At 41.0% G+C, this 26,262-nt stretch overlaps 1 protein-coding gene across 2 annotated transcripts in view; it reads right to left on the reverse strand.

Moving 5' to 3' along the window:
* The window catches only part of SGMS1 (sphingomyelin synthase 1), a 168,696-nt gene that overhangs the window by 117,701 nt on the left and 24,733 nt on the right, over positions 1-26,262 (reverse strand). Inside the window, exon 3 of one of the 2 annotated variants that reach the window (XM_068961330.1) lies at positions 3,653-3,733. The exons of the other annotated variant lie outside the window; for it this stretch is intronic. The gene's annotated coding sequence lies outside the window, so the exon portion shown is untranslated. The remainder of the gene's footprint in view (positions 1-3,652; positions 3,734-26,262) is intronic. 2 annotated transcript variants of the gene reach the window in all.

Below are 26,262 nucleotides of genomic sequence, written 5' to 3' on the forward strand. Positions count from 1 at the left end.
ACAGTGGGCTTTAAAAGAATGGAAAGTTGAAAGCAAACTAAATGCTCACTAGTAAGGAAATGGCTAAATACATTACAGATCACATATACATGGGATGCTATCAAACAGTAACAAAAATGATATAGATTATATCTATTGATTTGGCGTGGTCTCAGTTTATTATTAGTCTAATCAGGTTTCAAAGTAATGTTGATAATGATCCATTTTAGAGAGAAAAATATCTAATTTGGGCATAGGAACAGTATGCAAAATACAAAAAAAAAAAAAAACCTAATCGTATCTCTGGGTAGTGATAATGAGTTTTCTAATCTTAATAATTTTCACATTTTAACACTCTTTCCAATTAGCATTGTTAACTTCATAACCTAAAAAAGGCATTTTAATTAAAAGGCATTAATCATTAAATACCCAATTCAAATGTCATCTGCTCCTGATCACCCCACCCCAGCCCACTCTTAATCACACAGGTAATTCCTCTGTCTTGTCTGTTTCCTGAGTATTTAATGTATCTATCATAACATTTACCACACTTGTTTCGAAATGACCGTTTTCTTGGTTCAGACTGGATTATCAACTCTTGAATAAGTGGAATAAGCCTGTTTTATTTTTACTGCTCCTTAGTCATTCAGTCCTGTCCAGCTGTTTGTGACCCCATGGACTGTAGCCCTCCAGGCTCCTCTGTCCCTGGGATTTTCCAGGTAAGAAAACTGGGAGTAGGCAGCCATTCCCCTCTCTAGGGTATCTTCCCAGCTCAGGGATGGAACCCAAGTCAGATTCTTAACCATCTGAGTCAGCAGGGAATCTGTCCTAATGACCCATGACTCTCAAGTCTCCAGACACTACTGAGTATGTTGATTTGAGCATAAAGCAAGGCTACAAAGTCTGCACATTTGACATTTGTACACCTAGTGCTCTAATCAAAAAGTAATCTACTGTGGGGATGTTTGGAAGATGCATAGGGTCCATTTTGGAGAGAGAAATTATCAGTCAGGATATTTTATCTGTGGGAACATTTCTCTATTAATCATTATTCCCATGTTTGTTTTCAGAGTTACCAAAGACACCCTTTTTCAACTTAAGATATAAGTCAATATTTCTTAGTCCAGAAATTAGTCTCTCAGATTTCTATCCATGAGCTTCCTCTTCAAAAGGACAAGAATTACTTTTATAATAATCCAAGTCCAATCCTGACTCGGTAGGAAATATAAATATCTATTGTTTTAGGAAGAAATAAGGGAAATACATGTTTTAAGATTATGTAAGTCTGATTCAGGGAATTGACATAAACGAAGGTTTTGAAATAGCCAAGGCATTTTTTTTTTTTGAAGGTTCAATAAAGAATGTGTTTTGAGAACTAGGTGGGTGAGATTTAAAATAAATACAAGCACCACGATCTTAGCAGTTACTTAGCAATTTCAGGCTTCAATTGTTCCCTTCTAAAGGGCAAGTGACAAGACTGAAGAAATTGCTTCCAGAAGAAACACTGAGATATCTGATCCAGTTTCCTTGCTTCTCTCCATTTTACTCCCTAAGATCTTAATCCAGCCGGTATGAACTTTAAACTGCTCAGGTTTTTGGTTTTGGTTCGTTCTCTCTGGAGACAATTCCTTTTTCTTAATTTCTGGATCAAAAGTGAAGCTACATGCCATCATTAGTCAAGAGGCACCTTGGCTGCTTGTCCCCAAAGTGTCACTACCTGAGGAAATGCAGACTCACCGGAGTACAAAGAAGGGAAGGAGAAAGTTCAAAGGAGAGTAAACAGTCTGACTTATCTCCACACACTATCACTCAGAAGCCAGAAGTGAGGGGTGCCAGGGGCCAGTTACAAAGCTGAGTTAATAACATGAGCACTCTAGTCACACACTTAAGAAAACAGATCTAAATTCTGGATTGATCTTTTGTACTTATCTTCTTGCCAGAAGCTGTGGGGGTATGACAACTTGGGTTACCTAGCATGGATTCAAAAGCAGATTTTGCTTTTATCAACCAAACCAAACGCTTACCACTAGGGCTGAGAAAGATAATTGAAGATTTCTGGCTTGGAAATGTCTTCACAATAGGAAACTTACCACCATTGGTGTGCTGAGGCCAGCTCATGTATCAGTCCCTTGAAAGCTTGCATATTCTCAGGATTTGGGGCAAGGTGATTGTTAAACACACCATCAGTAAATGCTAAATTATATAAACATACATTTACAATGCTGCTGCTAAGTCGCTTCAGTCGTGTCCATAGACGGCAGCCCACTAGGCTCCCCTGTCCCTGGGATTTTCCAGGCAAGAACACTGGAGTGGGTTGCCATTTCCTTCTCCAATGCATGAAAGTGAAAAATGAAAGTGAAGTCGCTCAGTCGTGTCTGACTGTTAGCAACCCCCTGGATTGCAGCCTACCAGGCTCCTCTGTCCATGGGATTTTCCAGGCAAGAGTACTGGAGTGGGGTGCCATTGCCTTGTCCAAAACAATTAAAATAAACTATAGTAGAAACAAAGATCATAAGTACTCAAAACACATCTTTTCCTGTTTTACTATGATCGATGATCTTTGATGTTCTTCGCAACTATTGCACCTGGTTGGTAGGAAATCATATAAAGGTGTGCTCCTGCAATCACTTCTCAACTCTGCTGGCAGTAATGCTTGCTGGGAGCACGAAATCAGCGATGGTGGGAGTGTTCACACTACAGAAATTGGCAAACGCTACAAAGCACCGCCTGCCCCCAGCCCCCCAATCAGGGCTGACTCTGAACATTTACTTGCATATCAATATCTGCAATGTTTACCCACCCACCACTGCCTGACAGTAGCTCAGGAAGTTGAGCTGGTCAGTCTCCTAAATCCAAATAAAGGTTTGTAAACTATAAATCATGATGCAAATATAAGGATGGAAAGTAACTACTTTTACTGTGGCCCTGTAATGTAACAGTCACAGCACAAAGTACTATCCTAATAGTCTTTCATTTCATGAGAAATATTATCAAACCCAGGATATTGATGAGTCAACTGAGGTGGAGAGGCTGAGTAACGACAAAAAGCACAATAGCCAGAGTCAGGTGTGTGAATGTCTGACTCAAAAATGTATGATCTTCCCGCCAACTACCTACTTACTAACATTATGACTACCATAATGAAACCAAAACCAATCACGTATAACTGTCACATAATTTGCAAATTCTAATGGCCTCTTATGTGTTAAAAGAAAAAGGTACATTGAAGAGGAATAGACAAAGAGCTCAATTTTTTCATATTCACCAAGTTTCTGCATATTTACCTCCAAAATGTACCCACAAAAAGTGAGTAAGAAAGAAGGCCCATGGAAACAGTGGAAGAAAGAAGGATCCGCATTTGAGACAGGCTAAGTCCAAGGGTAATGTAAGAGGGATCCCCTTTCAGTTTTTTTTAATATTTATACTCTATCCACCAAACTGACACACCCAACTTAAAATGAGACACTCTGCCAAGAAAGAACAATGCAAAGCAATCTCTGAAATGCTGGCGCCAAATTTCTGAAGTATTTACAGACTCAGATACTTACTTTTCAAAATTTTCTTTTTTAAACTTTTAAGGTATTTAATTGGGCTATTATTTTAACTTTGTTTCTTACAGAAAATTCACCCTGTAGTCAAAAGAATGCCAAAGAGCTAACCAAATTTTACTCACTGATCATTTTTTAAAATTCTTGTCATCTTGGCCTCCTATAAGTTACCGGCTTTTCCCATTGTTCGTGCGCATTTCCGCCACCTGCCATGAGAAGAGCGAACCTGATCAGATGTCTCGTAAAGTCCATTTCTCAGCTTCTACCACATTAGTCTTCTCACTTCATTATAACTTAGAGAGAACTATGGTCGTCTCTTCCTTTCTCTCCAAAATCAAACAGGCAGCGGAGAACAACACAGAAGATCACCTCCAGAGAAAAACCTCTAAAGAGCACTATTTCTACTGTAGGGGGGTTGGGGTGAAGACTTTTAAAATACCCTCCCTTATGTTTTCAGGAAGAAATTTTTAGTCTGCCTCTTGGGAAGAAAGCAGTATTAGAGTAAGCCACTTTCTCTCCCCTTCCCCGAACCCCTTCTTCCTTCTCAAAAGTGAATGACTAACCACTTGAGCTTCCCTGGGGGCTCAGAGGGTAAAGCATCTGCCTACAAGGCAGCAGACCTGGGTTCGATCCCTGGGTCAGGAAGATCCCCTGGAGAAGGAAATGGCAACCCACTCCAGTACTCTTGCCTGAAAAATCCCATGGACGGAGAAGCCTGGTAGGCTATAGTCCATGGGGTCACAAAGAGTTGGACACGACTGAGCAACTTCGCTTTCAACCACTTGGGAAGTCTAGAGGAACCACTGCTTTAGTGCTGAGGCCCCACACTGAGCTGGGCAGCAAGGGTCTCCCCCCAGTTCTCTCCAACACCAGGAGTCAAGCTAATTTCCCCACAGTAAACAGGGCAACAGCAGCCCGTTTCTGGGAGGACCAGCCAGCTCTCTCTGTTGGCTTCTCTCCAGCAGAGTTGCTGGACTAGGATGACTCCATTGGAGTTACTGGGGTCCAATGCATGTAGAGGGAACTGACACTTCTGAGATTTCCAATCCTGCTTTTATCAATAATTAAGTTACTACCTATGCTGATTCCCATTTGAATTGTTGCTCTATTTCACAAACTGTTTGAAGATTACAAGATAGAAGAGATAAATGATTTGGCCACCCAAACCACCATCTGTCAAAAGACAATGCTTAGATAAAAGCTTTGCTCAAAGTCCTACCACTTTTTGGTCACATGACCTTGGGAAAATCCATTCACATTCCCCAGCCTCAATTTCTTTATTTCTGAAAGAGGATCAAATGGCCCCTACCATACTGTGTGGTTGTTCAGATTAAATAAAATGAAAGACATGATTTGCCAAAGTCAAGCATGCTTTAATCTAACAAGGGACACTCAGTCCTCAGACTTGCTAGTTTGTCCATACTTCCAGTTCAGATATTGGTGATCCATATAATTTGTGGACCAATGGATTACACTGGACAAGGCATAGACTTGGATTACTGTGATATTGAATGGTTTGCCTTGGAAACGAACAGAGATCATTCTGTCATTTTTGAGACTGCATCCAAGTACTGGATTTCAGACTCTTCTGTTGACTCTGATGGCTACTCCATTTCTTCTAAGGGATTCTTGCCCACAGTAGTAGATATAAGGGTCATCTGAGTCACCAGTCCACTTTAGTTTGCTGATTCCTAAAATGTCGATGTTCACTCTTGCCATCTTCTGTTTGACTACTTCCAATTTGCCTTGATTCATGGACCTAACATTCCAGGTTCCTATGCAATATTGTTCTTTATAATATCAGACTTTACTTCCATCATGGCTCAGCTGGTAAAGAATCCACCTGCAATGTGGGAAACCTGGGTTCGATCCATGGGTTTCGAAGATCCCCTGGAGAAGGGAAAGGCTAGCCACTCCAGTATTCTGGCCTGGAGAATTCCATGGACTGTATTGTCCATGGGTCGCAAAGAGTCGGACATGACTGAGCAACTTTCACTTTCACTTACTTCCATCACCAGTCACATGCAAAACTGGGTGTTGTTGCTTGGGCTCCATCTCTTCATTTTTTCGGGAGTTATTTCTCCACTGATCTCCAGGAGCATTTTGTACAACTAACAACCTCGGGAGTTCATCTTTCACTGTCCTACATTTTTGACTTTTCATACTGTTCATGAGGTTCTCAAAGCAAGAATATTGAAGTGATTTGCCTTGCCCTTCTCCAGTGGACTACATTTTTTCAGAAGTCTCCACCATGACCCATTGGTCTTGGGTGGCCCTAAACAGCAAGGCTCATAGTTTCATTGAGTTAGACAAGGCTGTGGGCCATGTGATCCGATTGGTTAGTTTTCTGTGATTCTGGTTTTCAGTCTGTCTGTTCTCTGATGGAGAAAGATAAGACTCTTATGAAAGCTTCCTAATGGGAGAGACTGACTGAGGGGGAAACTGGGTCTTGTTCTGATGGGTGGGGCCAAGCTCAGTAAATCTTTAATCCAGTTTTCTATTGATGGGTGGGGCTGTGTTCCCTCCCTGTTATACACGCCTGGGGGCCAAACTATGGTGGAGGTAATGAAGATAATGGGGACCTCCTTCAAAAGGTTGAAGACCTACAGTTCAGTTCAGTTCAGTTCAGTTCAGTCACTCAGTTGTGTCCGACTCTTTGTGACCCTATGAATTGCAGCACGCCAGACCTCCTTGTCCAAAACCAACTCACAGAGTTCACTCAAACTCATGTTCATTCAGTCAGTGATGCCATCCAGCCATCTCATCCTCTGTTGTCCCCTTCTCCTCCTGCCCCCAATCCCTCCCAGTATCAGTCTTCCAATGAGTCAACTCTTCACATGAGGTAGCCAAAGTACTGGAGTTTCAGCTTCAGCATCAGTCAGTCCTTCCAAAGAACACCCAGGGCAAATCTCCTTTAGAATGAACTGGTTGGATCTCCTTGGAGTCCAAGGGACTCTCAAGAGTCTTCTCCAACACACAGTTCAAAAGCATCAATTCTTTGGCGCTCAGCTCTCTTCACAGTCCAGCTCTCACATCCAGACATGACTACTGGAAAAACCATAGCCTTAACTAGACAGACCTTTGTTGGCAAAGTAATATCTCTGCTTTTTAATATGCTGTCTAGGTTGGTCATAACTTTCCTTCCAAGGAGTAAGCATCTTTTAATTTCATGGCTGCAGTCACCATCTGCAGTGATTTTGGAGCCCCCCAAAAATAAAGTCTGACACTGTTTCCCCATCTATTTGCCATGAAGTGATGGGACCAGATGCCATGATCTTAGTTTTCTGAATGTTGAGCTTTAAGCCAGCTTTTTCACTCTTCTCTTTGACTTTCATTAAGAGGCTTTGTAGTTCCTCTTCACTTTCTGTCATAAGGGTGGTGTCATCTGCATATATAACCTCAAATATGCAGAAGACCCACAACTAACACCCAAAAAAAATGTCCTTTTCATTATAGGGGACTGGAATGCAAAGAAGGAAGTCAAGAAATACCTGGAGGAACAGGCAAATTTGGCCTAGTAGTACAGAATGAAGGAGGGCAAAGGCTGATAGAGTTTTGCTAAGAGAACGCACTGATCATAGCAAACACTCTCTTCCAACAACACAAGAGAAGACTCTACACATGGACATCACCAGATGACCAACACTGAAATGAGACTGATTATATTCTTTGCAGCCAAAGATGGAGAAGCTCTATACAGTCAGCAACAACAACAACAAAAGACCAGGAGCTGACTGTGGCTCAGATCATGAACTCCTTATTGCCAATTCAGACTTAAATTGAAGAAAGTAGGGAAAACCACTAGACCGTTCAGGTATGACCTAAATCAAATCCCTTACGATTATTCAGTGGAAGTGAGATATAGACTCAAGAGATTAGATCTGATAGAGTGCCTGAAGAACTATGGACAGAGGTTTATGACATTGTACACGAGGCAGGGATCAAGATGATCCCCAAGAAAAAGAAATGCATAAAGGCAAAATGGTTGTCTCAGGAGGCCTTATAAATAGCTATGAAAAGAAGAGAAGTGAAAAGCAAAGAAGAAAAGGAAAGATATACCTATTTGAATGCAGAGTTCCAAAGAATAGCAAAGAGAGATAAGAAAGCCTTCCTCGGTGATCAATGCAAAGAAATAGAGGAAAACAATACAATGGGAAAGACTAGAGATCTCTTCAAAAAAATGAGAGATACCAAGGGAACATTTCATGCAAAGATGGGCTCAATAAAGGACAGAAAGGGTACACGCCTAACAGAAGCAGAAGATATTATGAAGAGGTGGCAAGAATACACAGAAGAACTATACAAAAAGATCTTAATGACCCAGATAATCATGATGGTGTGATCACTCACCTAGAGCCAGATATCCTGGAATGTGGAGTCAAGTGGGCCTTAGGGAGCATCACTACGAACAAAGCTATTGGAGGTGATGGAATTCCAGTTGAGCTATTTCAAACCCTAAATGATGATGCTGTGAAAGTGCTGCACTCAATATGCCAGCACATTTGGAAAACTCAGCAGTGGCCACAGGACTGGAAAAGGGCAGTTTTCATTCCAATCCCAAAGAAAGGCAATGCCAAAGAATGCTCAAACTACCACACAATTGCACTCATCTCACACGCTAACAAAATAATGCTCAAAATTCTCCAAGCCAGGCTTCAACAGTACATGAACCATGTTCTTCCAGATGTTCAAGCTGGAATTAGAAAAGCAAGAGGAACCAGAGATCAAATTGCCAACATCTGCTGGATCATCAAAAAAGCAAGAGTTCCAGAAAAACATCTACTTCTGCTTTATTGACTATGCCAAAGCCTTTGACGGTGTGGATCACAATAAACTGTGGAAAATTCTGAAAGAGATGGGAATACCAGACCACCTGACCTCCTGAGAAATCGGTATGCAGGTCAGGAAGCAACAGTTAGAACTGGACATGGAACAACAGACTGGTTCCAAATCAAGAAAGGAGTACATCAAGGCTGTACACAGTCACCTTGCTTATTTAACTTATATGCAGAGTACATCATGAGAAATGCTGAGCTGAATGAAGTACAAGCTGGAATCAAGATTGCCAGGAGAAATATCAACCTCAGATGTGCAGATGACGCCACTGTTATGGCAGAATTTGAAGAAGAACTAAAGAGCCTCTTGATGAAAGTGAAAGACAAAACTGAAAAAGTTGGCTTAAAGCTCAACACTCAGAAAACAAAGATCATAGCATCTGGTCCCATCACTTCATGACAATCAGATGGAGAAACAGTGGCAGACTTTACTTTTGGGGGCTCCAAAATCACTGCAGATGGTGACTGCAGCCATGAAATTAAAAGATGCTTACTTCTTGGAAGGAAAGTTATGACCAACCTAGACAGCATACTAAAAAGCAGAGACATTACTTTGCCAACAAAGTTCCACCTAGTCAAAGCTATGGTTTTTCCAGTAGTCATGTATGGATGTGACAGTTGGACTATAAAGAAAGCTGAGCACCAAATAATTGATACTTTTGAACTGTGGTGTTGGAGAAGAATCTTGAGAGTCCCTGGGACTGCATGGATATCCAACCAGTCCATCCTAAAGGAAATCAGTCCTGAGTATTCACTGGAAGGACTGATGCTGAAGCTCCAATACTTTGGCCACCTGATGCGAAGAACTGACTCATTTGAAAAGACCCTGATGCTGGGAAAGACTGAAGGCAGGAGAGAAGGAGATGACAGAGGATGAGATGGTTGGATAGAATCACTGACATGAGCTTGAGTAAACTCCAGGGGTTGGTAATGGACAGGGAGGCCTGGCGTGTTGCAGTCTATGGGGTCACCAAGAGTCGGACACGACTGAGCAACTGAACTGAATGGATTACACTCAGCAAACTGTCCCCCTTTTACTGAAAGGGTGATCAGACTATGTTTTACTTCTGTTTTTCAATTTCATAACATTTTAGGGCCCACCAACAAGGGATAGGAAGTTCCAATTTCCCTTTACAATACAGCCCAAATGAAAACATCTCACTTCTACCAAGCAGAACGCAAGGACTGCTCATTTTATGTGAAGAACATACGGCTCCAAGTAGACAACACTTATAAAAGAGGAACCTGTTAACTTTCCTCCCTTGAAGCATCAGTGTTAAAGAAGTTCAGAGACAGGAGATAATATTAATTATTAAATGGCTCCATGCACTGAGATACCATGAGACACAGTTCACCTCAGTTACAGAACAGGTAGAATCTCCAAGTTATCCAGACCATTAGGGTGTATGTGTGTATGTGTGTGTGAGAGGTGCATAAAAAAGGGAGAGAAATGCAAAACACCACACCAATACAGAAAACTTCCTAGTTCTTGGCAATACCAACAAAAATAGCAGGGAAGGAATGAAGAGTCAAAGATTTATAGATTATACCCAGCACAGAGGAACTTGCTCATAGGCTGGCCATAGCTTTATAGTCCAGGTCACTTGGCATGGAAGCCTTTTAAAAGCATGGAAAACGCAGAGGATTTGATGTAAGCTTAAAACACAAAGGCGTGAACTCCACCCTTTGCTATTTAACAGCAGTGTGGTCTTTGCCAAGTAATTTAATTATTAAGCCTCAGTTTCCAGGTCTGTAAAATGGGGACAATAATACATCCCCCTGGAGAGTAGTTGTGCAAATTAGAGATAATACATGTACAGTGTTCACCACAGAATATGTCCCCCAAATATAATTATTGTGTTTGCTAGTGCAAGCATGATAGTCTATTAAATTCATAGCTACCAACGTAATTATGGTATTGAGTCCATTAAATTCAGACTCTTTCTGTAGGTGAACATTTTGGAAGGAGTTTCAAGTGAGACTTTTGACAGCAACATGAAACATTTCTATTTTGATCCTAATGAAGTGTTAAATAAACATCTCCATTTTCGTTGGCAGCCTTTACTAACAATGCAAACCAAAAGTTCTAGTTATACATTTGTTGGCATTCTTTGTATCAGTAGCAAGTTTCTGTTTTTGATGATAAATTTTTCAAAGAGGGAAAGAATCATTTCCACTAGTGTTAATTCTTCTGGTTTGCATTATAATGCCAAACACTCGGCGGGCATCTGTGGGGAATAAAAACCACACTGAGACTGGCAGGCAACCTATTTATCTCCAAGGTGAGCTTTGCATTACAGCCTCATCAACAATAGTAAGAATTTATCAGCTATGTTTTCAAGGAAACAAAGGCCAAGAGGTGAAGCAATACCCACGTTTAAACAGAACTTTCTATCTACAAAAAGTACTCCTTGATCCCCTTCATCTCTTTGGAACTCGCTCCTGTGATGCTGACTGCTCAGAGAACATTGCATACTCTTCTTGGACCTTCAAAACACACAAGAAAATGTCTCATTACAGTTTAGTTGCTCCTGACTTTTTAACAAAAACACATTCTTTGCTATGATGGAAAGCATTTTAATAGGTTCTAGGAATCAAATTCTTTCTCAAAGATGGTCATTCGCCACCACCATGGTTATCTGAAAGAATTCTAAGTGACTTCAGCTATGGACTATGCAGTTGGCAGAAGACACTGCTCTCTGCTGGAGGTGGGGAAGGAGTTACCAGGTGGTCAAGGTGAGGCTCATTTAAGAGAGGGCAGTGCGATGGCAGTTTCACCAGAACGAATCAATTACCTTAGCTGAGGCCCTTACCGAGAACAATCTGGGTATGTAAGACCTTGGGTGGGATAGTCAAAAACCCAGCATTTCTTAATCGCACCTCACATACAATGTTAGGATTCTACCACAGTCATGAAGGAATCTGGCTAACAAGGACACAGACCTTTTCGAACACCCACTTTATCTTCGAGGGTGAGGCCAAACTTCCCGAAGGTAGAAGGTGACTGGCGGGCATCAAAGCCAAGATCATTTGAGACCTGAGATGCTAGAGGATGGCCTTTGCACTAAGACGGCAGGAGTAGACAGGAAATTTACTTGTATCGTAAGACATGATTGCTTTGCATTTGGGGCCTCTTTTCTCCTAAAGAGTTCATGAAAAGTGCTTAGATTTTCTCTGTGGCAGATGGTGTCCTTCCGTTATTAAAAGCATGTACTTTGCAGTCACAGAGAACTGCACTCCCCAATCTACCTTGAAGACCTTGAGGGTGTCATTAAGTTCCCCTGAGCCTTGGTATTCCTGCCTAGAGAACCCCATGGACAGAGGAGCCTGATGGGCTACAAACTATGGTGTCGTAAAGAGTCAGACATGGCTGAGCGACTTAAACTTTCACTTTTCTGTTTCTTCATCAATAGAATGAGAAAAACAGAAGCACTACAACTCATTGTTGCTTTATGGGCTAAACACAGACTGCCTGCACACAGCTTTACGAAGCTCATGGCAAACACCAAGTGCTCATTAAGCGTTGTGCTATTGGAAGAAGTGAATTATCCTCCTCTTTAGGAGGTTTGCAGGTTCCAAGGCAACACTAACCAAAAAAAGAGGTATCCTCAGAAGCTCAGAAATGTTCTGGCCTACTTCACCAGAAAAAAAGCCTTCATCTAAAGGAGATCCAACCAGGCCATTCTGAAGGAGATCAGCCCTGGGATTTCTTTGGAAGGAATGATGCTAAAGCTGAAACTCCAGTACTTTGGCCACCTCATGCGAAGAGTTGACTCATTGGAAAAGACTCTGATGCTGGGAGGGCTTGGGGGCAGTAGGAGAAGGGGATGACCGAGGATGAGATGGCTGGATGAAATCACGGACTCGATGGACATGAGTCTGAGTGAACTCCAGGTGTTGGTAATGGACAGGGAGGCCTGGCGTGCTGTGATTCATGGAGTCGGATTCAAAGAGTTGGACACGACTGAGCAACTGAACTGAACTGAACTGAAAGTTTCAGTGAGCGGTAGAGCACACGTCACTCTCGCATCTGTGCACGTGTCTTGGGAGCACAGTGAGAGCAGAGGCGTGTTGGCCCGTGAGAAAATCAGGACAGTTCACAGCAGCCACCTGGAAACAAAACTGCATCACGTGCTCGAGATTCCTCAGCTAATAAGTGGCAAAGCTGAGATTCAAAACCAGGGAGCCTGGCTTCAGTCATTGCTCTTAACCCGATACTATGCTATCTCCTCAGCAATGAGGAAGAGCAGTAATTGGAGACTGACCAAGTCGCAGCCCAGGAGCAGACCAGAGAAAGGCAGGAAACCCGGTAAAGATGACTGAAGAGAGGAGGGTAGTAAGGGAAATGACACAAATGGGCAGCTAACAGGGCCAATGATTCTAAATTAAAATCTAAAGCATAGTCATAGCAAGAATTCTAAAAGGATGGCCCTGGGAAAGCGAACTAGCTTTGGGCTTCAGCACTTGTTTAAAGACAACAGTGAATAGAAGACAGAAAAGCTGAGAAGATGCCTTTTAAATCATTATGTTAGCTGCATTATGACTTAGAAACACCTGCCAGGAATCACATCACACACACAAAGTGGGGGCTGTTACAGGAGAGCCCCCAAAGCATGCGAGTTTCTTATCAAGACTGAGTTTCCTGCTACCTCTCCCTGGTGTTCCTACAGAAGAAAAGAGTTGAAGAAAGGCCACCAGGGTGCTGAATTCCCCACGCTGGTCAGAAGGAAGGGATAAGACAGAAGAACTGTGCCCCCAAGTTAAGTAGAAGAATACCCAGAGAGGAAAGCAGTGATAAAAAGAAGTCATATTCCTGGCCAGACTCCAAAACAGTCCCCATAACCACCATCTCTTATTATCCATGCTTGTGTAATCCCTCTTTCCTTGACTGCAAGTGGGACTTGTGAATAAGACCAAAATGACAAGGCACGTAGTTATATCACATGAGGCAGTAACGTCCATTCTGCAGCAAGATTCTCTGTGGGAAAGGCTGAAGCAAGCTGCCAAGGAGACAGCCAGCGGAAGGCAGCCTCCAGCTGTCAGTGAACAAGCAACTGAGAGCCCACCAGAAACTGAATTCTGCCATCAATTACGTGATCTCAGAAGAAAGCCCTCCACATTCGAGCCTCAGATGAGACAGCAGCCCTGGCTGACACCCTGGCTGGAGCCTTATCAAGTACCAAGACAAATCACAGCCACACTCCTGATGCACAGAAACTGTCCCAGAGGGTTTATGCACTAATTCAGCAACGAAGTTCTGTCCCAGAGGGTTTATGCACTAATTCAGCAACGAAGTTGGTAGTGGTGCTGCCATGCAGCTATGCATAGCCAATATAGCAGGGAGTTCGCACAGGCTCCTGATGCAACCACTTATTCTTCTGAGAGAGGAGGGGAAGCAAGGAGAAGGTCAGGGGCCAGGGCCTGGGAGAGTGATCCTGCCATCACACTGGCATGCATCCTCCCATTCAACTACCTCTGACTCAGACCCTCAGTTTCCTCTCTTACCACACACATCTTGTCATCCTTTTTTTTAATCATCTGGAAGACAATGTAGATTATAATTATCAAGGAAATAACAGTTTTATAAATGGCAGTCAGGTTCCCTGCCCGGCCTGCAAAGGCTATTTAACATGCCAAACACTGACACAATTAAATGTCATTGGTAGCAACATCCATGGACCCAGTGATCATCATAGCAAGTCAAGTAAGCCAGACAAAAAAAAAGACATACCTGATACCATTCATAAGTGGAATCTAACAAATGATGCAAATGAACTTACTTACAAAACAGAAACAAACAAACAAAAAAAACAAACAGAAACAGACTCACAGACATAGAAAACAGACTTATGATTACCAAAGGGGGAAGGGGATAAATAAGAGTTTGGGATTAGCAGATGCACACTACTATATAATAAAACAGATAAACAAGATCCTACTGTATAACACAGGGAATTATTGACTATAATTGACTATAATCAACTGTAAGGGAAAAGAATCTGAGAAAATATGTATGTATCTGTGTGTGTGTGTGTATATATATATATATATATATATATATATATAAAATGTTGCTGTTTAGTAACTAAGTCATGTCCAGATTCTTTGCAACCCCAGGGACTGTAGCCCACCAGGCTCCTTTGTCCATGACATTTCCCTGGCAAGAATACTGAAGTGGGTTGCCATTTCCTTCTCCAGGGGATCTTCCTGACCCAAGGATCTAGCCTGCATCTTCTGAACTAGTAGGCAAATTCTTTACCTCTGAACCACAGGGAAGCCCATATATATATACAGACACATATATACAAACTGAATCACTTTGATGTACACCAGAGACTAACACATTATAAATCAACTATACTTCAATTTAATTAATTAAAAGACGAAAAGAAACAGCAAAACAACTCTGAGCATCTTATGAGCTATACTATGACCCTACCTATAAATAATTTCAGTAAAATTGTGTCTTAAATCTGATATAATGAACTAAACACTATAAAACACATATTTAGAGAGACACGTTAGAGACTTTCTACTTTCTGTAGCAGTGTTTTTGAAGACAGAATAAAAATTCAAACATCTAAAGTTCCATCCAGTTGCTAATATGGGCTCCTGAAAAAATCAAACATGTAGTTTGAAATCTGCTGAGCAAATACCTAACAGCTTCTACAAATTAATTCCAGTAACAATTCTCAGGCAGAGCAAACAGCTATGACTCACTGAACCAGAGATCTCTTACCTAAATAGGCCATCTTGCTACACACAGAAACTGGTAGGGAAATCCTATGATCACATCATTTGAATGCTGGAATATCCTCATTAGTTTTTTTGTCTTAGCCTCAGAGTTGACAGATAATGACATATAGACCCAGAGACTTGAGGAAACCTGTTCAGCATCACCCAGCAGCACAGCCTGGACCTCCTGTTTCCCAGGCCTCTTTGTGCTCACATCTACCAAACTTCGAGGCTTCCTTGGTGTCTCAGACAGTAAAGAACCATCCTGCAATGCAGAAGACCCAGGTTCAATCCCAGGGTTGAGAAGATCCTCTGGAGAAGGAAATGGCTACCCACTCCAGTATTCTTCCTTAGAGAATTCCATGGACAGAGGATCCTAGCGGGCTACAGTCCACAGCACTGCAAAGAGTCGGACACAAGTGAACAACCTAACGCTACCAAACCTTATCTTCAACTCGAAACATAATACAATCAGTGGTATCAAACATTCTGTGAGGAACAAAATGGGGACTAACTTTCTCTGACTCTACAAAGCCCCGACGTGTAAAAACTAAGATCTGTGAGGGAGTTTGGGATTGATGGGTAGACACTGCTATATTTCAAATGGATAACCAATAAGGACCTGCTCTACAGCACGTGGAACTCTACTCCATGTCACGTGGCAGCCTCGATGGGAGGGGAGTTTGGGAGAGAATGGATACATGTATAAGTATGGCTGAGTCCCTTTGCTGTTCACCTGAAACTATGATGACATTGCTAATGGGCTATCAGTTCAGTTCAGTTCAATCACTCAGTTGTGTCCGATTCTGCAAGCCCATGGACTGCAGTACACCAGGCTTCCCTGTCCTTCACCAACTCCCGTAGCTTGCTCAAACTCATGTCCATCGAGTCAGTGATGCCATCCAACCATTTCATCCTCTGTTGTCCCCTTCTCCTCTGTCCTTCAACCTTTCCCAGCATCAGGGTTTTTTCTAAGGAGTCAATTCTTTGCATCAGGTGGCCAAAAGTATTAGAGTTTCAGCTTCAGCATTAGTCCTTACAAAGCATATTTAGGACTGATTTCCTTTAGGATGGGCTGTACCCCAATACAAAGTAAAAAGTTTAAAAAAAAAAAACTAAGATCTGTGGCAAGAGGGAAAAATAACACTGAATAGACATTAACATTAAATGTTCAATCCATTTTCGAAAGCAATGCATGGATTTTTAAAGTAAACTGTGCAGTTCAGTTCAGTTGCTCAGTCGTGTCAAACTCTTTGGGACCCCATGATCACAGCACGCCAGGCCTCCCTGTCCATCACCAACTCCCGGAGTTCACTCAAACTTATGTGCATCGAGTCGGTGATGCCATCCAGCCATCTCATCTTCTGTCATCCCCTTCTCCTCCTGCCCCCAATCCCTCCCAGCATCAGGGTCTTTTCCAATGAGTCAACTCTTCGCATGAGGTAGCCAAACTATTGGAGTTTCAGTTTCAGCATCATTCCCTCCAAAGAAATCCTAGGGCTGATCTCCTTCAGAATGGACTGGTTGGATCTCCTTGCAGTCCAAGGGACGTGCAAGAGTCTTCTTCAGCACCACAGTTCAGAAGCATCAATTCTGCGGCGCTTAGCTTTCTTCACAGTCCAACTCTCACATCCATACATGACCACAGGAAAAACCACAGCCTTGACTAGATGGACTTTGTTGGCAAAGTAATATCTCTGCTTTTTAATATGCCATCTAGGTTGGTCATAACTTTCCTTCCAAGGAGTAAGCGTCTTTTAATTTCATGGCTGCAGTCACCATCTGCAGTGATTTTGGAGCCCCCAAAAATAAAGTCTGACACTGTTTCCAGTGTTTCCTCATCAATTTCCCATGAAGTGATGGGACCAGATGCCATGATCTTAGTTTTCTGAATGTAGAGCTTTAAGCCAACTTTTTCACTCTTTACTTTCACTTTTATCAAGAGGCTTTTTAGTTCTTCTTCAAATTCTGCCTTAACGGTGGTGTCATCTGCATATCTGAGGTTATTGATATTTCTCCTGGCAATCTTGATTCCAGCTTGTGCTTCATTCAGCTCAGCGTTTCTCATGATGTACTCTGCATAGAAGTTAAATAAGCAAGGTGACAGTATACAGCCTTGATGTACTCCTTTCCCTATTTGGAACCAGTCTGTTGTTCCATGTCCACTTCTAACTGTTGCTTCCTGATCTGTATATAGGTTTCTCAAGAGGCAGGTCAGGTGGTCTGGTATTCCCATCTCTTTCAGAATTTTCCACAGCTGATTGTGATCCACACAGTCAAAGGTTTTGGTATAGTCAATAAAGCAGAAAGAGATGTTTTTCTGGAACTCTCTTGCTTTTTCGATGATACAGTGGATGTTGGCAACTTGATCTCTGGTTCCTCTGCCTTTTCTAAAACCACCTTGAACATCTGGAAGTTCATGGTTCACGTATTGCTGAAGCCTGGTTTGGAGAATTTTGAGCATTACTTTACTAGCGTGTGAGATGAATGCAATTGTGCAATAGTTTGAGCATTCTTTGGCATTCCCTTTCTTTGGAATTGGAACGAAAACCGACCTTTTCCAGTCCTGTGGCCACTGCTGAGTTTTCCAAACTTGCTGGCATATTGAGTGCAGCACTTTCACAGCATCATCTTTTAGAATTTGAAATAGCTCCACTGGAATTCCATCACCTCCACTAGTTTTGTTTGTAGTGATGCTTCCTAAGGCCCACTTGACTTCACATTCCAGGATGTCTGGCGCTAGGTGAGTGATCACACCATTGTGATTACCTGGGTCATAAAGATCTTTTTTGTACAGTTCTTCTGTGTATTCTTGCCACCTCTTCTTAATATCTTCTGCTTCTGTTAGGTCCCTATCACTTCTGTCCTTTATTGAACCCATCTTTGCATGAAATGTTCCCTTTATAGGGGACTGGAATGCAAAAGTAGGAAGTCAAGGAACACCTGGAGTTACAGGCAAATTTGATCTTGGGAGTACAGAATGAAGCAAGGCAAAGGCTAATAGAGTTCTGCCAAGAGAATGCATAGGTCATAGCAAACACCCTCTTCCAACAACACAAGAGAAGACTCTACACATGGACATCACCAGATGGTCGACACCAAAATCAGACTGATTATATTCTTTGCAGCCAAAGATGGAGAAGCTCTATACAGTCAGCAAAAAGAAGGCCAGGAACTGACTGTGGCTCAGATCATGAACTCCTTATTGCCAAATTCAGACTTTAATTGAAAAAAGTAGGGAAAACCACTAGACCATTCAGATAAGTAAACTGAGATGCCCCTAAAATAGATTGCCTTTTCTTATGAATGCTCTGCCTTTTTTTTTTTTGATGAATGCTAAGTATAAAGGAAAATCAAAGGAGGCATAGAAAAAACACTTATGCAAGTGCATTTATTCTACTGCTTCATAAATCTCCACTCCTAAATGCACTGATTCACTGCACAGATATATTCATTACACAGACATTTTGGCATAGGCATAGTAGATGCTGTATAAAAGGAAACTATTTGGACCTAAATAATCTTTATTAATATTTTCAACAGAAGTAGCCACATGTAAACAAGGAGCCACTGTAGAGACCAAGATTTCCAGTGGTCTTTTTTTTTTCTTTTGGTAGACTACTAAAAATGGAGACTTAATGACTCATTGGAAAAGACTCTGATGCTGGGAGGGATTGGGGGCAGGAGGAAAAGGGGGCGACAGAGGATGAGATGGCTGGATGGCATCACCGACTCGATGGACGTGAGTTTGAGTGAACTCCAGGAGTTGGTGATGGACAGGGAGGCCTGGCGTGCTCCAATTCATGAGGTCGCAAAGACTCGGACATGACTGAGCGACTAACCTGAACTGAACTGAACTGAATGGCCTGCTCCCTATTCCCCCAGAAACTTCTATATTTAAAATAAAAATCAACTTGTTTTTCTGTGTAATAATCCTGCCTATGGGGCAACAGCGGGAGTTATCAAAATAAAGGGGTTAAACATCCACAGGTGGTATCCTTCTAGAAGTCTCACTAGGGAACACTTTCCATGGCCTAAAAGAAAGAGGTCTTTCATCCCACATTCTCCTTCCTAATCTTTTCCTCTCAGCACCAAGAACAAATACATGTTTAAAACAAACAAAAAAGAGATAGGTCTTATTTTCTTCTAGGTAGCCAGCAGTTTTCTCTCCTCAGCATGAACTTACATTCTATGGGTATTACCCTCGCAGGGAGTGATTTAACCCTTGTTTTAACTACATGTTAATGCTTTGACAGAGTATTACAAACACTGATATTACTCAAGGTAAAAACAAACTGTTTACCACACGCGGGACTTTTTCTAAATGTTTCACAGGTTCATTTACTCTTGACAAGAGCACTGTGAGGCATGTTACTATTGTTATCCTAGTTTTACAGAGGATAAAACTGAGAGAGAGTTACTGAGAAGGCAGGCACAATTACTCAAGAGGCACATTTAACTGAAGCCTTAGCAGAAACCTCCACTCCCCAGGCTTCAAGTTTCCAAGTGGAGGACTTTCCATTAGCCGGACAGTCCAGTCTCCTCCCAGCTTCCTCCCCACCCAGGTGAGAAGTGAACCATGTGAAAGGTGGGTCTGGGGGCAGGGTCTGGACAACATGGCCCAGACTCTCCTGAGTTGTTTTCAGTGCTGGCCTGCCCACAGATGAGGCTAGGGGGAGCCAAGGCTGCTCCCTCCAACACTATGAGGGGAAATTGGTCTCACTTGAGTGTGAAATACCAGAAAACCCACTTAGCCACAGTCCTCTAATCAGCTTCAGTCCTAATAAACTTGTGCTTGTCCACCTCCCCTTGGCTGGCCTAGCCATTAGTCTCAAAACTGGGTGAGAAACAGGGGTATTAGTCAACTGTCCATCCTCTCAAGCCCTGGCACCAATAAGTTTTAAAACAGAAATGGGTGACAAGATCTTTGTGAAAAAGGTAAACATTTCTTTCACAAAATAAGTAAAACAAAATCCTCCTCAAAGAGATGCAAGTACATAAACTACACAGTTCGACAAAGCATCTGCAGAGCGGGTCATCAGTGAACCTACTCTTTGAACTCAGTATCACACGGTGTCTAAAAGACAAGGCTATTCCTCCACTTTCTTCTCTGTGTTGGACCTCAAACCACCATCTCCTTTCCAGACAAAACCACATAGGTAACCTTCTCTACTGTTGTACCCTAATCCAAGGTAATGGAAAATTCCTTAGCTTTGGTAGTCACATTATTTTCACAAAACAGGTTACACTTTTCAATAATATATGTTATCTTGAGCCTGGCCAAGTCTGTATTTTTATCAATTGCATCAATTTCTACCATAGAAAGTACAGTGACAAAAATGCTACCCACAATTTTGTCATACAGGAATAAAAATGTCTCTAGTTTCTAGAGTTATCATCTGATCTTTCCTTTAATTTCACAACGCAATAAGTCTGATTTTAAACATACATTTTAAAAGGCTTTCATTCAGTAATATTGATTATGAGGGGGGTGCTATAGATTTTAATGCACATAATTTGAGCATTTTCCATAAAGGACCAAATAGTCAATATTTTTGGTTTTGCACAGCATAGGATATCTTTTCAAACTATTCAGCTCTGCCATTACAGTCCAAAAGCAGCCATGGGTAACATGAAAATGAATGAGCATGGCTGTATGCCAATAAAACTCTACTGACAAAAACTAGTCTCCGGCCAAATTTGGCTGTTCAGCTTTAGTTTGCTAACGCCTGGCCTGGACAGTCACTTGGCCTCCACAGGAAGCCTATGACGTACTAAAGAAGCAAAAAGAAAGATGCTGTAGCCAACAGAAAAAAATCTGGGAACAACATAATCATTCTGCTGGTAGCAGGTGCCCTGAGTGCTGCCATTCCCTAAGTACCGAGTCTGCTGGGGACTCAGCATGGCCTTCTGATCAGGTGACAGAGAGATGCCTTTGTTCAGTAATAGCTTATCCGAAGTTATTCACATGCAAAGAACCAATCTGTAAAATACTGTGTTGATTATGATTCACAGGACAAGTCCAGGCTTACCCTATATTTTACATGGATGATTATAGGAAAAATCATCCCAATGTTTCAAAAACAAATACAAAAGAAAACTGAGAGGCAACAGAAGCAACTGAATGAATCCTAGCTTATGTCTCTGACAGTTCCTTCACCTGGAAAACTCTCCCTGACTTTCCCTGTCCCATTTCCCTACCTACATCTTGTTCCTCATTTAGGTGTCTATTTAAACACCCTTTTCTCCAGAAAAACATGCCAGGGAGGTCAACACCTGCCATACACTTCAATGACACCGAACTTCATTACTCTCCTATAATTCCTTTCTAGCTTGATGTCTGCTTCCCTTCTAGACTACAAAGTCCAGAAACCTGCCTTGTTCAACACCTGGTCACAAAGCTGGAAATGAGACCTTGATTCAATAGAAGGCTCGAGTGTTTCAACCTGACAGCCTGCACTGAGTGACTAAGTATACAGCTGGTGATGATCAGCAATGCATGACTTCACAGGGCAACTCTGGGTCTTTCCCAGCCTCAGCAATGTACGATATGATAAAGTGGAAGAGGGAAGGCTATGACTAGGTGCCCATAGGCAAACTGCCCCTATGTTTAAACAGAATCAGAGCAGGCTACCCATTCTTAGAAGCTTCAGGGGTTGGGGCGGGGAGAGGGAAGAAAACGTGGTTTTAGTTAATGACAAAATTTTCATTAGCCTGTGAACTCGCTCAGTCGTGTTCGACTCTTTGCGACCTCGTGGACTATAGCCCGCCAGGCTCCTCTGTCCATGGGATCCTCCGGGCAAGAATACTGGAGTGGGTTGCCATTTCCTTCTCCAAGCCTAGGCCCTAGCATATTCAGAGAATTTAGCAGGATAGATTTAAAAGAAATATCTGCACAGTTTCTTTATGTTTAAATACATACACACAGCATACATACATAAAAGTACAAACATTTACCTGCCTATAGAACTGCTCGAACTACTTGGGTATGAAAAATGGGTTATAAAATACATAAGAGTATAGTCCAAAGCAGGAAAATAACTAAAAGGATGTATGCCCTCCCCAAAGTAGTCGTACCTGGTAGAGGAATTTGGATTAATTTAATTTTTTTCCCTTTTATTTATTAGTATTTTCTTCTTTCTATACAGTGATCACACATTTTAAAAAGAATTTTTTTAAGTCATTTAAAATAAAAATCCTTGATGATTAGACAATACTTCAAAGTTGTTTGAAAGAAACAATAAACATAACGAAAATGTGAAACAGGACAATGCTGCATTACTTAATACAGCTTTGCGGATAGAGTTTAAAAAAAAAGTTTCTGACCTCCTTAAATGTTCACCCATTCCTACCAATACCATAATGATGATACAGTTTACCATGGTGAGCATCAGCAGACAAAAGCAAAATAGTACCAATGCTGAGGGTGTTAATTTCAGTTTCTAACTACATCCTTACTTTTCCTGGAGCATGATATATTTTAAGTTGGCCTAATTTCTTTCTGGTCTTGGACTCTGAGAACTGCACTAACTTACCTAGCCAATTTTAGTGACCAAAATGCAATAGGAGCAGATAAAAAACTTTAAAAGTGAGATCTTCTTTCTTAAAGGTCATTTATATAGGTCAGAAATTGGCAGCCAGACATTGGAAATGCTGAAGTACTTACTTGAAATATACTTCCATTGCTTACACTGGAGTCTTTAAATACATATAGTAAGTATCTTTTGTTAGAATTCTTGTGGTTATCTAACACCAGCCTATGACTAAATCAGAGAGATAATCAAATTTCCCATCTTAAGAGTATGCTTTAATAGGTTACATTTCTTTTCATAAATACTAATCATTTCATAAATATTGTCTTGTGTCTAAACAATGTTCTGTTGGCCAATAACAAGTTTAATCCATTATGCATGACTTCAAGGTATTTTTAAACTCCAGATGAAAATGAGATTCAACAGCTCTTTACAAATGACTGAAATAAACCACACAAAACAAACTATTTAAAAGACTGGCTTTATGGTCGCAGAACTGCCCTCCAACCAATAACAATTATAAGCAAATATAAAAGGCAATTTTGAAGGCATTGAAAAATAACCAAAAGCAGGCGAAAAGTGGATAATCTACAGCCCTTAAATAAGGGAGCTACACTGAGTAATAATTTACATTTGTACCGCTTATTAAGAGGTTTATATTGCAGCAGATGGAACTCAAGCAGCAAACCACAGCCTTATGGGTTAGAATATAGGTCAGCCAAGGTAGCTAAAAACTAAGAAAAATCCCACCAAATGAGGAAGTCATGGAGGGTGGAGCCCCAAATTTGCAAATGAATTCTACACTTATTGGCTACACCCAGAATTGTAAGGCTTCCAGAATCCCAGAGAGGAAAAAAACAACAGGTGAAAAATTTTCAGAAAGCTGACAAATTCTAACAGCTGCCCACCTCAGAGTTTGAAGCTCAAGTTGTACCAGGTGTCAGGGGCCTGGTTAAGGCCTCATACCTTTCTGTGATGCCACAAAAGCATCACAGATTAAGAAAAAAGAACATCCTGACTATAGGCTATTTCCTGGGAAATATAGGCAAAATGGAAATAGCATAAAAAAAGAGCCTGTATAACATTCAAGATGATCCCCAACTTAACTACTTTTTAAACAAAACTCAACTCTTCTCTAGGGAACACAACAGAATCCCCAGTCGTTATAATGTAGCATCTACCATGTCTAGCATACAATGAAAAATTAATAGATATTTGAGGCAAATGGAAAATGCAACTCCGTAATTAAAGATAAATCAGTGCACAGAAACAGACCTACAAATAATCCAGAAAATGGAATCAGAAGACAAAGACTCTAACAATGCAAAACATATTAAAAGAATTTACAGAGAAAGATAGATTTACTGGGTAAAGAAATAGGAAATGTCAGGAGACATACGGAAACTGCAAAAAGTAAAAATAAAAAAGAAGATCTAGAACTTAAAACTACAATATCTGAAATAAAAACATACTGAATTAGATTAATAGCAAGTTGAACATAATAGAGAAAAAGGCCTGGTGAATTTTAGGTGTATCAGTATAAAGAATTCACGCTGGGACTTCCCTGGTGGTCCAGGGGTTGAGACTGCCGTCCAGCGCAGGGGGTGAGTGTTCACTCAGGGAACTAAGATTCCACATGTCTTGTGGCCAAAAACCCAAAACATAAAACAGAAACATTATTGTAACAAACTCAATAAAGACTTTAAAAATGGTCCATGTAAAAAAAAATCTTTAAAGAAAGAATCTAGGCTGAGGTACAGAGGAAAAAACTATGTTTTTAAAAGAACCTCCGTGATCTGCGGGGCAGTATCAAGTGCTCTGAACATGTAAACATTACAGAAGAGTAGAGAGAGTGGGGCCCACTCCAGCGTTCTTGCCTGGAGAATCCCAGGGATGGCGGAGCCTGGTGGGCTGCCATCTATGGGGTCGCACAGAGTCGGACACGACTGAAGCGACTTAGCAGCAGCAGCAGCAGCAGAGAGAATGGGGCAGGGAAAAATGTGTAAAGCAACACAGGCCAGTTTTCAAAATGGAGCAAAAAACAGCCCAATATCAAAGCAGAAATCCTAGTCACAAGAAAACCACACGTAGTCATGGAAACCAAAGGTAACAACAAAATCTCGGAAGCAAAAAAACAAAAAAGGACCGATTACACAGTGAGCATAATAATCAGAAGGAAGGCAGACAGCTCATCAGAAACAGGAGGACCAAACACAGAAAAACAGCATCTTCAAATCACCGAAAGAAAAGCAGAGGAAAAATGGTCAACCTAGAATTCTATTGGCAACAAAATTATCTTTCAAAAATAAAGGAAAAATTTTAAATCTCCCTGTAAATAAAACCTGAGAGAATCTGTCTGATTGCAAGAAATACTAAAGAGAGCTCTTTAAGCTAAAGAGAAGTGATACCAGACGTAAATTTTAAGCAAGAGAAAGAAATGAAGAACCTTGGAAATAGTGAATTTATAGGTAAACATGAAAGACTACTTCTCATAATTTCCTTAAGATACACCTATTAGATATACTACATTAAATATAAATATAGTTTATGTATAGAAGTATTTTATATATATTTAATATATTAAAATTGTAATACTGTATTTTTGTGCTTATTTAATATATTAAAATTGTAATACTGTAGTATACAGTTTGTAAAAAACACAGATGTAAAATGTATGAAGACTATAGTGCAATGGATGGGGAGGGGCAAATGAAACCATATTTTGTAGGTTTCTCACATTTTCATACAAAGTAGTAAAATTTCAATTCAACAAAGACTTTTTATTAAGGGTAAATAATAATCTGCAGAGAAACTACAAAAAATATGCATAACGGTATAGCTGAAAATCTGAGAAAATAAATGTAAATTAAAATATATTCAACTAAATAACAAGAAGGCTGTGCTGTGCTTATTCACTCAGACTCTTTGTGAACCCATAGACTATAGCCCACCAAGCTCCTCTGTTCATGGGGATTCTCCAGATAAGAATACTGGAGTGGGCTGCCACGCCCTCCTCCAGGGGATCTTCCCAACCCAAGGATCAAACCCAGGTCTCCTGCACTGCAGGCGGATTCTTTACCATCCTGAGCCATCAGGAAAGCCCAAACAACAAGAAGGGAGAAAAGGAATCACAGGATTTAAGAAAAAGTTTAAAAGATGGGATAAATAGGAAGCAACAAAATGATATATATAAAACTAGCCATATCAATACTTACAGTAAATAGACCACATTTCAATTAAAAGGCAGATTGCCAGAATACATCAAAAATAATCCCCATCTATTAATAACACTGGTTTTTAAATGCAAAGAAAGGTGTGTTTTAAATGCAAAGACACAGATAGATAAACAGGTGGATATATCAAAACAACCTTAATACAAAAACCAGGCAAAGAGAGTAAAAGAAAACTGTAGGCCTCTATCACCCAGAAAATATATCTGCAAAAATCCTGAACAGAATACCGAAAGGTATAAGGACAGATGGACAGGACAATGCCAGGGAATAGAAGTCAGAATAGAGGGATGCACAGAAGGTCAACTGTTTCTGTTTTTTTTTTTTTTTCCAGGAGGACAAAATAATTAGTCACTTTAAGGATGGTCTTTTCAACAAATTAGACAAGAACAAATAGACATCC

This window comes from Capricornis sumatraensis, chromosome 23 (assembly GCF_032405125.1).
Source record: "Capricornis sumatraensis isolate serow.1 chromosome 23, serow.2, whole genome shotgun sequence".
Classification (NCBI taxonomy): domain Eukaryota; kingdom Metazoa; phylum Chordata; class Mammalia; order Artiodactyla; family Bovidae; genus Capricornis; species Capricornis sumatraensis.